We start from the raw sequence: 9,555 nt of genomic DNA on the forward strand, positions 1-9,555 counted from the left end.
AAAAGATAGAGAATAGCATTGATGCCCCCAAAAAAAAAAATGACACCAGACTAAGAGAAAAAATAAAATCTAAGACTAAGCATAAGTTGTGCTTATCCATCATTTTACCCAAACTTTTGCACAACTTACTGCACAGCTTGTGCATCTACTTATACAATATTGATTGATATTCTATTAGTCGTTCCTTTTTTTTAATTGTGTTGCCAAGGCACCTTTATAATCTTTAACTTATTCCAATACATCTTCAGGTACCTTCTTGTCACTTTATTTTTCTTATCTTAGTTGCACTTTAATTATGCAATTTCAATTAAGATTTACTTTTTATTCTTTGCAACTGGAACTAGTTACCCTTTGCCAACTGTCAACATCTGTTTGGAATCTGTATACTTTTTGCAATTCTTCTTTCCTTTACACATCTTTGACATTGAGGACAATATCCAAAATAAGTTTTGCGGGTGTACGTAAATTTTGCAAAAATTTATTTTCTTATTTAGTCTAAATGCATTTCATTTCATCCTATACATACATTATATATTCATATTATAAATATTTTACATACATACTTGCATACTTCATATAGCAACCATATAAAAAGTTTGCATATAGATTTCTTATATTTAGTTAATGCATTTCTCATTTTCAAGAATCATACATTCATAAAATACAATTTTTGCCAAGTCCTTAGAATAATGAGAGTTATTTAGTAGACTAGTTTGGCATACAGAAGTTGGGTCTACGAATTGAAAGTTTCCCGGAGATGTAAAGTTTTAAAATATATATACTTGTCTGTATCATCTTAGCTTTTAGTCAACTAATCAATTCATTAGAGATTGGTATGCTTAGGGAAAATTTTAGAGCAAGAGGCAGTTAAGTGATGTTTCACTAATCCTAGAACAAGTTTCTAAACCTTTTGAGGCGAAATATTAGCTTGTACTTGAAAAGAGAAATGATTAGGCATTCTTTAATTAAAACCCTCTCATTTTAACCTTTTGGCTCTCCTTTCATAAGAATTAACCCTTGCAAACCCCCTTTGAGCCTACATTTACTCCTAATTTTTCTTGGAAATCTCATTTCCTAGCCGATAGACCAAATACTCCTACCCCTTCCATGAGTATATCTTTTCATAATAATAGGCATATAAAAAAAGACAAAAGTAAAAATAAAAATAAAAAGGAAAAGAAATGCTTATCCTTTATGAAAAAGTGCTTAGTATAAATGTACCTTTCATTATTGTAATTTAAATTGGAAGAAAACCACCCATGTATTAAAAGAAAATAAGTTTGGGTGAGTTATTTTTAGGGACAATGATCATAAAAGAAAATACAAGACACAAACTTAAAAGTGTCAAAGTAGTCCCTTATCTCTATGCATTTTGTAAGATATGCTAGCACTTAAATACTCTCATTATGTATTTCTCTCCTATTTTACAATATGTATGATTATCCCAAAAAAAAAAAAAGAGTGTACCTTATGTCTTCAAGGTGAAAATATTCTCATGCTTTGCATTTCTTTTGCCCTTTCTTTGTTAGCCTCATTTTAATCCCTGTAGCCCCCATACCATCCTTAAAAGTTCTATGATCTCTCAATTGTACTAGTTACGTTAGTGGAGATAGGGTTGGGGAATTTGCTTGTGGGATAGGGAATTTATCCATTCATTCATTATATTCCATCATTCCACATAGAGACACTTTGATTATTAATTGTTCAGGAGTTTCTTTTTTAGCATGGCTTTCTCTTTTGATTAATTGGCTTGGGATTCTTAGAAAATAACTTGAGGCTAAGCAGTGAAAGCTTGTATAGATGTTAATTCTTTGCACTTTGAAGGATAGGATATGGATAGTCGGTATGGCTAGAGGTAGGTTTAATTGCTCTAGTGAATGATTCTCATAATTCTTGGACAAGACACCCAAAAATTGCATTGTATTTCAAAGTTTGCTTGAGGACAAGCAAAGATTCGAGTTTGGAGGTATTTGATACATGCATTTCATGTAGTCCTTTAGAATAGATTTCATAGTCATTTTATCCATTTGTTAGTTAGTTTTAGTTAATTTCATTAGTTATTTAGTTATTTTTTCATAATTATTAATTTTAGGTTAATTTATAATTTTTTTTTTGTTTTGTAGATAAAATGTGTTTTGAAGGACTAAAAAGTAACTGTGCAAGTAAAAAGTAAATTCCAAATCCAAAGTGCTAAAAATGAAGGCTAAAAATTAAAGATTCTGAAGGCTGCCAAAATCTACATAACATACTGCATAGCCTGTGCAGCTTGTGTATAGAAATTAGAAGAAATTTTGTAAGTTCCCAGAAGTTATATAGGATGGTGCACAGCCTGTGCACCTACTTATGTGAGAGCCCAGAAAATAGCTAAAACATAACGAGAGTTGCACAAGATATCGCATAGCCTATGCATGTGCTTGTGCACTATCATGGAAGACAAATTGAGATTCACTTAAAGATGCACATTTGTATGCACAGCCTGTGCACTTGCTTATGCAATAGATTGAGAAATTGCAAAGATTCACCAAAACCTGCATAGCTTATGCATCTACCTATGCAATATCACAGAAAACACTTGGAGCTTACCAAAATGTGCACAAGGACCTGCATGGCCATGCAAAACAATTTTCAGTCATCCACTCCAGACTTGACTCTGCACAAGATGTTGCACAGGCACTTTTTAAGGTTTGCACTTCCTCATTAATAGGCTGAAGAAGCAAATCTTCTCACACGTGTAGTGACCTCACCTCGCACCATTTTTAGTCCTTTTTAAGGTTTTTTTCTGGGGGTATAAAAACTTTCTTAAATCACTTTTTGCTGCAAGAAGAAAGAAAAAAAGGAAAAGAGAAAAAGGGGAGCCGACACACTCCATTCTTTGTCTGAAGCTTAGATTTTTCTTCATTCTTGATGCATACATTTTGCATAATCATTTAGGTTTAATTTCATAGCCATTTTATTTGATTATTAGTCACTTTTAGTTAATTTCATTAGTTATTTAGTTAGTTTTTCATAATTATCAATTTTGGATTAATTTGTAATTTTTACTTTGTTTTGTAGGAAAAATAGTGTTTTTGAAGGACTAAAAAGAAAATTTTCCATTGAGGAGTGACTTCTGCAGCCAAAGATGTCAAAAACAAGTTTCAAAGTTGAAATATGCATTGGCCAAATTACGCATAACTTGCCGCATAAGTTATGCAGATCTGCATAAGGAGAAGAAACACTGTTCCAATACCTGCCGAATTGTGCATAAGGAGAGTGCATAGCTTATGCAGATTCACGCCTCCCTTATGCAATCTCACGGAATTGTGCATAACTTATGTGCTTGGTCATGCAGTTTCGCATAAGTGAGCCAGAAACCAGCCGAAAACTGCATAAGGGACTGCATGACTTATGCAGTCCACTTATGCAGTCCCACAAAGATTTCATTAATGAGCTGGCAGAAGATTCCCTCAGAAAATCTCTCCTCAAACACACCATTTTAGGGCTCCATGTCAGAAAATGTTATAAATAGCCCCATTTCCCATTTTTTTAAAAAAAAAAGGAAAGAAGAGAGGAAGAAAAGGGAAAGGAGAGGCAGCAGCTGAAGAGTCACAGTTGTCGCAATAGATTTTGCGGTCGCCTGGACGATCACTCACCGAAGTGGGAAAAAGTGAGGAGTCGCCACCTTAGTTTTGAGGGAAACTAAAGAAAACCATTTGAGAAGTTAAATTAAAAATGAAACCACTTCAAAACAGAGATTCTAAGTTCGGGGTCCGTAAACGGGTGGGGAAGGTGTTAGGCACCCCACCTCGTCCCTTAATAAGGGTAAGTAGATTTAATTCTGCGTCCTTTATAAATTAGTTAGGAGGGCTTAGGCGGCAATGTTAATCCTTTTGGTAGAAGGAATATTTGATTTTTCACTAAATTTGGATCACCCAGATACATAAGTAAATGAGACAACCTTAGTGAACGGGTGTGAGAATCGGATAAGAACTCTCCTCCAATCTCTTTCAAGTTACTTATTAAAATTTTGAGGGGAGACCGGATAAGAACCCTCCTCCGATCTCCTTTAGAGTTATTTATTAAAATTTTGAGGGGAGATCGGATAAGAACCCTCCTCCGATCTCCTTTAGAGTTATTTATTAATGTTCCGAGTTGAGACCGGATAAGAACTCTCCTCCGATCCCTATTTAATGTTTATTAGAATTTTGAGTTGAGACCGGATAAGAACTCTCCTCCGATCTCTTTTAATAGTTATTAAAATTTTGGATTGAGACCGGATAAGAACTCTCCTCCGATCTCTTTTAAATTAGAATTTTGAGTTGAGACCGGATAAGAACTCTCCTCCGATCTCTTTTAAATTAGAAAGGAGCCTGAAAGGGATTTTTTTTCGATCTCCCGAATTTTGGTGTCCTAAGAACCTAAGGATAAGGATCCTTAAATTTAAAGAGGTTGGGGATAAGATTTCTCGATACCTTTTGGCTAGATGGGGAAAACTAGACTCGATTTACCGACCTTCCATGTATTCATTTTACCAATATCTATTAACATCCGATCTATGCTGTTATGTTTACTTTGGTTCTATTTCGCTTTATGACATCTTGCCAAATTGCTGTTTACGTCAGCCTAATAGTTTGGCTATCTTCCTGACGTGTTATTCATGTTCTCTCTTTTAAAAGAGACCCCTAAGTTGCAGCTACCTATGTTTACCCAACCATTTACATACTACTAGGAGTTAGAAAAACTTGTTTTCAGAAATGACGGAGATCAATAAAACGAACTGAGCACTAAAAAGATGATTTGAGAGTGACTTTCTTTGGGATTGCTTGTGCAGAAATGATCTTGAAGAAAATCGCAGATGTGAGAAGAACAAGGAAAATGCGGGAAATAGACGTAGACACTTAATAAAGCGATAGCATGAACTCTTACAACAACATTTTTCTTGGGTTCTCTTGTACAAAATAATCTTGAAGAAAGTTGCAGATGTATGAAGAACAAAGGAAGTGCAGAAAATAAACGTAAACAGCAGTATGAACTCTTACCTGCGAGGAGCCGGGTCTACTAAAGTAGTTACGGGGTGGCAAGCGAGGATGAGACGATGGCGATTAGCTTTGAGGGTGGTGTTCTTCGTGAACTGGAGGGTACTTAGCTAAAGAAATGAGTGATATGAAGTTGATCTTGGGCAGTGAAAACAGAAATGATAAAAGACAGAAAGTGAGAGTATGAGCAGATAATGAACAAACTGGAAATATAGAGTTCCAGTATTCAAAATCTCTTCAAGAAAACACTTCAGAAAACTAGTTTCCAAAGTCTTTTTGATCAACACTTCTAAATAGCAGAGTAACAAACTAAATGAACTTTCAGAGTTCCTCTTGCTATAATAACAGCCTCTCGTCTATTTTTCCGTCCGTCCCCTTAACAGTTTTTCATGCAGGTATTTATAGGAATCGGGCGCTCTCTGTGAAGGGTCAGGATTTATTTGAGGGAGATGGAGGCTCGAGATTTCGAAGGACATGATCGGAGGTTCAGGAATTAAAGAGAATCAAAATGAATGGTTGAGATCACTCTTCATAATATTTGTCCTTTTCTTCTTTCCATCTGACGGTCCCAAATTCCTTGTCCGGAACGATCCGAGGGTTAAGAGCGAAAGACGCTGGTATTGTCGTCTTCTCTCTTGATCTAAGGGTTCCGGGTTTGTCCTTACAAGTGGGATCAACGGTGGAGATTGGGATGTACAGGACTGTCATGACATACCCACAGCACTGTCGGCGTGCGGCGATTCTTAGGCGTGCGGTGGAGATCTCGTCGCCACGCTTTAACTACCTCGGCTCACGATTACGACGGTTATTGGGATTTGTCTTATTCTTTTTGTCTTCCGATCCCTCCCTAGCTCCTATTCCGATCTCTCATGCGATCTCCTATCTCCGATCTCTATTATCCCTTAATCGATGCGGATTCGGTCCAAGCATTAATTACATCTCGATTCTCGGCGTCCGCCGTTTTCCTTCGACATTAAATGCCCATTTCCCCTATATATACCCACAATAACGGAGACATTTTCTTCATCGACTTTCCTCTCTTCTTTTCTTACTTTCCTGTTCTAGGCTCGGTGGAAGTTAGCTATAACTGTGGCTTTGATCTTTTTCCGATGAACTTCTTTACTCACCGACTGAAAATTCACGATCCCGGTGATCGAATGACCTTAACTGACGATGGTGAGAGGACTGGATTTGACCGATCTGTATTGCGGACCTTAGTTGTAGCGATCTCGAGTCGCTCAACTGAGTTCATTCGGTTTCTCATCACATTGAGTGTTCCGACAGCGGTTTTCCTCCACATTGGGTGTTCCGACAGTAGTCGGTTTCGAGTGGTAACATCGGTGACGATGTCTCTCATCTTCATGGGAGTCATAGTCACCCCATCTGAGCTGCACATCTATCCGATGCCAACAGCCGGTCTCCTGGTCAAACACATCTTTTGATTCAGCCACAAGACTAGGCTTTGACATAGGCCTTTTAGATAGGATGTTCCACCGGTCTCTAGAGATCGCCCAAATGATGTAATCCTAAAATGTAATCAGATCTCTAGAGATCGCCCAAATGATGTAGTTAGACCTTTATTGTAGTCCGATCCCTAGAGATCGCCCAAATGATGTATTTTATTTTTAATGCAATCCGATCTCTAGAGATCACAGAAATGATGTGATCCAATGTTAGTGTAATCCGATCCCTAGAGATCGCCCAAATGATGTAATCCGATCTTTTGAAAATAAAGACTTTATTTTATCGGTCATCATCTTATTATTTTTGCATTGATTATTTTTCCGATCTCTAATGTGGTTATCCGATCTGGTTCTTTACCTGAATGATACTTAACTGATCCTTTATTCAAAATATTTAACTTATTATGCCGATCTCCAATTAACTCATCCCTGAACATTCGGATATTTGAGAGAAGTGTCAGAACAGCTGTCGAGTCCCACCAATCGATGCGCTGCCTAGAACCTCGCGAGCATTAAATGCTCGGACTAGTATAAATAGGGGTGGGAGGGTTAGCCAGTTGTTCTCTCATTCCATTTTCAATCCCCTGCTCACAACTTCGAAGTTCTCTCGTTTTCTCAAGTTCTTCCGATGCCGATCAGACTCCGGTAAGGGCTTTGATCCTCTTTTTAATTTAAATTCTTTGTTTCTTTTGAAAATGAACGGTGCCGAAGGTCAGAGAGCGGCGAGCCCTCCTTCGATTCGTCTCGTGGTCATCGTCGAAGAAGAGGCGATCGGGCCAAGCGTTCAACAAGAACCTCCGGGGCCTCCGCTCCAACTCGGGCGGGTCATACCATCGAGGCTCGCACCTTCTTCAAGGAGAGACCCTTCCTATAGACGAGCTTGTCGGTTCTTGAGAATCCGATCTGCAATCGTTTGTTCAAGAATACAATATTTGTCACGATTCATATGAGTGATCAAGTGCCATGGCGATCTTCGTGTCGATCACTCTTTTGAAGAGAATGACATGGTCATGGTGTACGAGGAACGATTAAAGGCGGTCTGAGGTTCCCTCTAGACGATTTCTATAAGGAGGTCCTAAAACTTCACCGAGCATCCATTGTTCAAATTCACCCCAACTCGTGGCGGATCTTGGTAGCTTTCCGAGGTCTATGCCGAGCTAAGGGAATCAGACCTACGGCTAAGGTGTTCGCCGAGCTGCACAGACTAACTCGCCGAAAGGATGACGAACACTGGTTCTTTCAGGCGAAGCCTCATTGCGGACTCTTTTCCGATCTGCCCTCATCCCTTAAGAATTGGAAGAACCGATTTTTCATTCTGAGGAGTAAAGATCCGAGCTGCTTTGAGGACTTTCCTCGTAGCTGGTGGTACCAGGGGCCCCTGCTTCCGAAGCACATTACCCTGAGTCAAGAGGAAAGCTTAATAGTGATGGAGCTGAAGAGTCAGGCCGCCACTCTAAAATATTCCTGTCCAAATGCGGTGACTGCCGAACTGCACCATTGGACCATGCAACTGATCACCGGCCAAGATCGCGAACTTCCGCTCTCTGACCTCGGCATTGGTATTTTCTATATCTCAGTTCTCAGGACCTTAGCGATCTCACTAACCTCTTTTCTGTGCAGGTATGGCGGGTGGTGAGGGTTCTAGGAAGCGAAAGAAGGAAAGAGGGATCTCCCGGAAGATAAAGGAGATGAAGCGTTCGGAACGTCTTCAAACACCCGGTCACGAACCTGGGGAGATACAAAAAGATCCACCTCAACCTTCGGGTCCGCCGACCACTGAAGCTGTCAGATCTCCTCCTAGATCGGAAGAGCAGCCCCCGCCTCTCTCAGTTATTCCAAGCACGGAAAGGGAGCCTACTCAAGCTTCTGGGAGGACCTCTTCTCGTGGCGCTCAAATCGATCGATCGCTTGAAGAATAACCGATCATAGGGAGAACCCCGATTTTGCCAAAGTCACGGGATCTACCATCTTCTTTCAAGAGGATCGGGACAGGCTATCCCGGAATGGTCTCGATGATATCTTGACTCGAACCATGAGCTTGAATGTGGAGTGTCTGGTGAACCAGACCATGGTTCGGGAAAAGATTCAACGTCAGGTAAGGAGGTCGGGAAGAAAAATCAGAATTGGCTTCCTCCGATCCCAACTCTCATCCGCTCGGGATTATATATCTCAAGTCGAGGGACGGGCGAAGTACCATGAAGACCAGGTGGCGAGAAGTCTCATGACTGGTGAAAGAGAACGGGCTCTCGAGAGAAGTCCGGGCACTTCAGCCAACGGCCGCTCAGTCGCTCAACTTATAGAGGAGCTTAACGCGAAGGATAAGGAGCTTTACAGAGAAAGACAAAGAGCTTAAGGAAAAGATGAAGAGATGGTGTCAGAATAGCAGGAGCCTATGTGAATGCTCACAAGGTCCTCTTGGCCGAACTCCAGAAGCGCTACCCTGAAGAGGACTTCTCTGGATGGATGACTGGCTCCGAGGGCGGCGAAGATAGTGAGGAGGAAGCCGAAGGTGAGGGAGAGAGGAGAGTGATCCAAATGTAGATCAGTGGGGTGATCCCCGAATAACTGTCTGATTATGACATGAAATGGAATGCCTCTTTGTTCAATGAATGATTGTGATCGGAAAATTTTAAACCATTGTTTGTCTGAGTATTTGATTGTATGAGCACAGCAAAACAAAAACTAAACGTGATTATTAATCTAAGTATGAGAAATTGGAAAGCACTTTAAGCATGAGATCGGTAGGGAAGAAATGCTGAACGGAACTTGATTGAAAATTTAACTCGAACACTTAAGATCGGAATCCTCATTAAATCGAACCAAAACTTTAGCTCTTAAACTTTCGGAAAGGAGGTCGGCAATAAAACTGGTAGGAAAAGATCTAGTGCCAGTTCATTTTATTTATCAACAGAGATCAGGAATATACTCGACAGGTCCGGAAATTCGACAACGGGTTTGAGAGGTCGGTAAATGATTTGAGAGATCGGCGAGGCTTTAATGAATGTGAGGACTTAGCATTGATTCAATCCTTTGTGAGGAGAGATCGGAAATGTGACCGCCTATCAAAGAGGGATCGG

Source organism: Hevea brasiliensis, unplaced genomic scaffold (genome assembly GCF_030052815.1).
Source record: "Hevea brasiliensis isolate MT/VB/25A 57/8 unplaced genomic scaffold, ASM3005281v1 Scaf296, whole genome shotgun sequence".
In the NCBI taxonomy this organism is placed as follows: domain Eukaryota; kingdom Viridiplantae; phylum Streptophyta; class Magnoliopsida; order Malpighiales; family Euphorbiaceae; genus Hevea; species Hevea brasiliensis.